Source organism: Ovis canadensis, chromosome 11 (genome assembly GCF_042477335.2).
Source record: "Ovis canadensis isolate MfBH-ARS-UI-01 breed Bighorn chromosome 11, ARS-UI_OviCan_v2, whole genome shotgun sequence".
Taxonomy (NCBI): domain Eukaryota; kingdom Metazoa; phylum Chordata; class Mammalia; order Artiodactyla; family Bovidae; genus Ovis; species Ovis canadensis.
Window position 1 is genome coordinate 69,787,014 of NC_091255.1, and position 6,459 is coordinate 69,793,472.

The 6,459-nt window shown below is 53.4% G+C and overlaps 1 protein-coding gene across 12 annotated transcripts in view; it reads right to left on the minus strand.

Moving 5' to 3' along the window:
* Window positions 1–5,899, minus strand: part of ARSG (arylsulfatase G) — a 102,004-nt gene extending 96,105 nt beyond the window's left edge. For 9 of the 12 annotated variants that reach the window (XR_011246908.1, XR_011246905.1, XR_011246906.1 and 6 more), the window contains exon 1: window positions 5,563–5,895. The gene's annotated coding sequence lies outside the window, so the exon portion shown is untranslated. Of the gene's footprint in view, window positions 1–5,562 lie in introns of all 12 variants that reach the window. The other 3 variants (XM_069542301.1, XM_069542319.1, XM_069542316.1) reach the window with 3 other exon arrangements.
* Between the last annotated feature and the right edge of the window lie 560 nt (window positions 5,900–6,459).

Genomic DNA, 6,459 nt, shown 5'->3' on the forward strand with positions numbered 1-6,459 from the left:
TGAAATAGTTTTTTTTTTTTAACGACATAAAAATACAAAAACCATGCTTAGTTCGAAGGCTGTCAAGAAAAACTGGCAGTGGGTCGTAGCTGGCTTGTGCGCCGCTCCACAGCGTCTGTGACACAGTCACAGAGGAACCACCAGTGGCAGGCTACACCAACAGTCCCGGCCGGCAGATGCGGAGACAGTGACAGGTTTTATTACTGGACACCAAAGTCACTGCACGTTGTGACTGCAGCCAGGAAATTAAAGGGCGCCTGCTCCTTGGAAGAACAGCTATGCCAAACCTGGACAGCACACTGAAAAGCAGAGACATCACTTTGCCAGCAACGGTCCGTATAGCCTCGCTGTGATTCTTCCAGTAGCCAACATATGGATGTGACAGCTGGGCCATAAAAAGGGCTGAGCACCAAAGAATTGATGCTTTCGAACTGCGGTGTTGGAGAAGACTTGAGAGTCCCTTGGACTGCAAAGAGATCAAACCAGTCCATCCTAAAGGAAATCAACCTTGAATATTCACTGGAAGGACTGATGTTGAAGTTGAAACTCCAATACTTTGGCCACCTGATGTGAAAAGATGACTCATTGGAAAAGACCCTGATGCTGGGGAAGACTGAAGGCAGGAGGAGATGGGGGCAACAGAGGATGAGATGGTTGGGTGGATGGACACGAGTGTGAGCAAGCTCCAGGAGACAGGGAAGGACAGGGAGGCCTGGCGCGCTGCAGTCCCTGGGGTCGCAGAGTCGGACACGACACAGTGACCTAACAACAGTCCTGACCTACAGGGAAAGGTCGTTGTGGCCAAAGTGACCCCCAGGCCACAGGCGCCAGAGACAGGAGAGCCCAAGCAACCGCCAGCCCGCCAGCAGGCGCCACTTCCTGCAATTAGGGCAGTCTGGCTTCCACCTTGCTGACTAGATAATTTCTCTACAAATATAGACTATTTCCTTCCCCCAAATAAAATTAATCCAGTTGTAAAAATGAGTTAAGATCATGTGCTCTTTTAAGACAAATGCATCTCTGAATCAATGTTCCCAGGCTTTTAAACAAGGTTATCAATTATGTAAATAGAGCATCTATGCTTTTTTAAAACCACCAGGGAATTCCCAGCTTTGTGCATTTATCTCCCCTCCCTTTAGCTTAATACCTGTTGATAAAATAGAAGATGGATTCTAACTCAAAGTTCTCATCGTCCAGTCATCCAATCAAGCCACCTAGACATATTTATTACATCTAGACTTCTGTACTCCTCAAATATTCTAAATCAGAAATGATCATGAATCCCTATTTTTAAAAGCTTCTAGGTACGTTCAGTTCAGGCTCTAGGTCATGTCAGAAGTCGTGTCAGATACGGGGCTCATGAGCATGCCTAGTTTAGAAGCTGTTGCCTTTAAAATTCCAAATGGTTACAAGCATTAATTAAAACCACCAGATAAAGACAATTCCAACATGGCACCTGCTAATGCTCGGTCGTGTCCCACTCTCTGCGACCCCGTGGATTGTAGCCCCCCAGGCTCCTCTGTCCACGGGATTCTCCAGGCAAAAACACTGGGGTGGGTTGCAGTTCCTTCTTCCCGACCTTCGGACCACACATGCTGAAAGGTCTCTCCCATGAGTATACATCCGTTGGGAAAAAAGAACCTGTCCCAGTTTCCAGATTGATCTTTAACAGGAGTCCAATCCAACAGGTGGACGGCAGACTGTTGCATAAACAAGGAAACTGGCTCCCTCTGGTGTTCAGCGTCTGTCATGACTGCCTGATGGTGCAAGGCAAGAACTGTCAAGGTCAGGAACTTAAAAATTTCAGCTTTCATGTAAGAGAAAGTCTCAGCCAAACCACAGTGACCACAGTGCCTGCGGATCTCCTGCAGGGGAAACGGAATGGGAAAATCGACCCCCCAGGACACTATCTATGCAGGCTTTTAGAACAGGCACACAGGTGCGCACGGCTGAGTCGCTTCGCTGTCCACCTGACACCCTCACAGCATCGTTCACTGGCTACTCCAGTATAAAAGAAAAAGCTTGAGATAAAATGCAGCTCACCTGAGATTACTGGGAAAAATACAAACTGTGGCTATGAATCTACACTATTAATATTTATCTCCCTTTCCAGCAACTCAAGACGACGGCACACTGACGAGACGAGCAACCTACCCCCAGAATCTGACCCAAATGTTACTGTCTCTACATGGGGACTCCCTTTTTTTTAAAAAAATAATAATAAGCGTTTATTTTTATTTCTTGACCGTGGTGCAGCCACGTGGGATCTTAGTTCCCTGACCCAGGATGGAACCCTGGCCCCTGCCCCGGAAGTGTGGAGTCTTAATCCCTGGACCGCCAGGGAAGTCCGGGGACTCCCTCGCCAGTCCTGACTCCAGCGCTGACCTCCGGACCATGCCACAGCCAGCTGAACCCGCCCTCAGCAGAGCCCCTGGTCCTCCTCCCCAGACCTGCTCCTTCCTCCACAGATCCTATTGACTCTGCTTTCTGACTCTATCCATAGCCAGACCGTCTCTGCCAAGTCCGCCAGCAGCCCACAGTCAGTGTGATCCGAGCTGGAGGACTGGTCGCCTCCCAGCTGGTGTGCCCACTTCTACCCCTGACCGCCCCGGCCTCCCTTTTCCATAGGGAGGCCTTGCAACAATCCTTTGAAAGCACAAGCCATACCCAGTCCCATTCACAACCTACAAAGCCTTAATGTGGGCTCCCCACGCCCTGCCTGGGGCTACAATTTTCTGCCTCGGTTCTGCCACGCTGGCTGCACTGGTTTTGTTATTGCTACTTGAAATCTCAGGCCTCAGGCCTCAGCGAGTGTGGCTCCCTCTGCCTGGTCCGCTCGCCCCTTACATGTGTGCACGACCCGACCCTTCCGCCTGTGCCCCCGCCGCTGCCCGGATGTCAGCCCCCAGGGAGGCACGCCTGGGCCCTGAGAGACGCAGCGCTTGTTTCTGCCCCTCGGATCTCCACTAGGACTCGTCTGCTCACTCTTTACCATTGAGGGAGGTTCGAGCTTTTAGACTGGAGGAGAGTCGCCTCACAGTGCTCTTAGTTTCTGCTGTACAGCAACGTGAGGCAGCCCTCCCTCCCAGCCTCCCTCCCACCCCACCCCCAATCAGGGCGAAAGTGAAAGCTGCTCAGCCGTGGCCAACTCCTTGCGACCCCACGGACTATACAGTCCATGGAATTCTCCAGGCCAGAATAGTGGAGTAGGTAGCCTCTCCCTTCTCCAGGGGATCTTCTCGACCCAGGAATCGAACTGAGGTCTCCTGCACTGCAGGTGGATTCTTTACCAACTGAGCTATCAGGGAAGCCCAATCAAGGCAGAACTTCTTTTATTCACTGGTATATTCCCAAGGCTTTGAATAGAGTCTGGCACATAGGAGGTGATGCTCAAAACATACAGCTGAATGGATGAATTAGTGGGTTTCTCAGTTTTCATTGACTTTTTCAAAGACGAGCCTCAAAGGGCTCCCGGTAAGGCCCTACTATGGGCAGGTCCACTCTGAGGAAGAAAATCCAAGTTCGTTGGAGACTAAACAGTGAGAGAGAGCACCACTAGGGCAGGCGCCAGGCTTCTGTATATGCCGGGTCCACAGCAGAGGAGCTGACTAACCAAACAGGAGAAACATTTGGGAAAAGAAAGAAAAAGCACTCCAGAAAGTTCCAAAAAGCAAAACTTGAATTTCCTGCACACCTGGCCACTACTTAAATAGCATTTACACTGTATTTACAACTATTTATATTGTATTAGGTATTGTAAGTAATCTAAGGGTGATTAAGGTGTCCGGGAGCATGCGCATAGGAAATACACAAATACTACACCATTTTACAGAAGGGACGTGAGCATCCCTGGATTTTGGTATTGTGGGGCGGGGAAGGGGTTTGGTTCTGGAACCAACCAACCTGCAGATAGAAAGACTGATGCTTGGAGGGCTGTGAATGTGAACATATTTCTGGTGCAGAATTTACTCTATATTCATGCACACACATATGCTAAGTCACTGCAGCTGTGTCTGACTCTGCAGTCCTATGGACTGTAGCCTGCTGGACTTAAGCCATTTTTCTGGGGCTTCCCAGGTGGCGCTAGTGGTAAAGAACCCACCTGCCAACACAGAAGACATTAGGAGACATGGGTTCCATCCCTGGGTCAAGAAGATCCCCTGAAAGAGGGCATGGCAACCCACTCCAGTATTCTCGCCTGGAGAATCAATCCCGTGGACTAAGGAGCCTGGGGGGCTACCGTCCATGGAGTCGCAAAGCGTCAGACACAACGGAAATGACTTAACACGGCACAAGCTATTTTCCAGCAGACTTTTTTCTTTCATGATGTCTCTCTCTATCGCCTTTTTTTTTTTTTTTTTTTTTGGCCGCACCAGGCAGGATCCTAGTTTCCAGACCAGGGACTGAACCCGGGCCCTCCACAGTGAAAGGCTGGGGTCCTAACCACTGGGCCACCAGGGAATTCCCTCAAGGATGCTTCCTTTCCCCTGTGGTTCAACTGGGAGCAAGTAATTTTCTATGTATTGAGTCTCTCTCGTTTTGGTGTTAAAGCAAAGCACTGGGATTTCTCTGACTTTGAGCAGCCCCAGATGGTCCCACTTGAAAAGAGGTTGAAAGAAAGTTTAATCTCACAACCTCTTCTATAAACAATCTGAAAACAACCAGTTGAACCTCCTGCTTGTGGCGCTGTCCTTCTTATGAGGTCATGCAGCATAGTGAAGACAGAGCAGAACCTGGAAGGGAGGGAGCCCTGGGGTCATCTCGGCCGCTGGTTTAACTGCACACGAGTTCACACCAGCCTGCACTTGTTTCCACACTGTTAACACTTCACAACTTCGCTTTCCAAAAGCGAAAACGACGCAGGAGGCCCTTGGCAATGGAAAGAGAGTTAAAAAAAAAAAAACCCATCTGTTCCAGGGAATCACAGCAGGTCCCCAAAGCACATTCACGGGGAATCCAGAAGCCTTCACAGGGACCTCCAGCTTTCAGCCTATATGAACATGGTCTGCACACACTGAAGACCCCGAAACCTTTTCCTTCCAGAAGCCTCACTCTCCTGTTAACTCAACTTCAAAGGGACACCCTTCCACGCAGACTGGAAACCGGCCACAACTGAGCACAAACCGCACTGCCCAACACAGCAGCTAGGAGCCGTCGGGCTGCACAGCGCTGGGCACGCGGCCACTGGGAACCCAGGCGCGCCGTGCCAGCAGGATACACACGGAATGTGCAGGCTTAGTCCAGAATACAATGGACAGTGACACAAGTCAGACGGAGAAGGACAAACGCTGTGGGACCTCACACACGTCTGGGACCGAAAAGAGCAGAGCTGCTAACAGCAGGGAATAGACGGTGGTCGTCAGGGCTGGGGGCGGGGAGGGGAGCGACGCGGCTCAAGGTCCGAAGTCGCAGGGAGTAGGGGGTCTGTCCCGAAGAGCAGCGCCCGGTGCCGCGAGGACAGACGACACTGTCGCAGGACATCGGCCCTGCCAGGAGGCCCGCCTTAGTCCCCCACCCCCGGCCCACGGGATGTCCGCCGCCTCGGGGAGCTCGCGCGGTCACCTGTTGATCCCGGGACGCCCTGAGGACCGGAGCCGCGCCGCCACGCCGATGGCACCCGCCTCCGTCCGCACGCGCTCACGGGCTCCAGGGCCGGCGCCGCGGCCGGGGCGGCCCGAGCACCCGCGGGCCCCGAGGAGCGGGCAGCGCTGCCGCCGGGGGCCTGGCCTCGGCCGGCCGGGCCCGCACGACGCCCTCACGGCCCTGCGCGCGCCCCGCGGCCCCGCGCGGCTGCCGCCGGCCGGGTCGGGTCCGGGGCCGCCGGTCGGGTCGGTCCGGTCCCGCCGCGCGTACGGGCCGGGCCGGGCGCCCTGGGCGGAAGCTGCCGGGCGCTTCCTGCGGGGGGCGGGGGAGGCGAGGGCCGCGGGGCGGCGCGGGGCCGGGGATGCGGGAGCGCGCGCTCGCGGCGCGGGCGTCTCGGGGGCGCAGCCGGGGTCGGGACGGCGCTCGGCCTCCGCGTAGAGTCCCCGCGGCCTGAGCTTGGACCCCGACCCTTCCCGTGACCCGAGCGACCCTGCTAAGTCCCTGGGCGCCGCCGGGAACGCTTCGGACTGTTTTCTAGAATGGTGTTCACAAGGTGGAAAGTTACTCATGTTTTCCTCTCAAATACCTTGTTGGCTCAGCGTTTGCAGAGGAAAAACTGCCTAGGTTTTGTCATAAAGTGATAATCATTTTTAAAAACTACATTTATCCATAGTGTTTTAACTTTAATTGCAAGAAACAAATTATATTGTTTAACTTAACCCTAAGAAGTGTTCCAAAAGTAATGCAATGCGTTTACACACGGCTCCCAAGTGGCAATCGCAGAGTAGACGCCAGAACTGCAGCCTGCGCCGGGAGGGAGCAGACCTCTTAACAGACCTTGTTGCTGGTCTCACGGTGCAGTCAGCGCAGACTGAC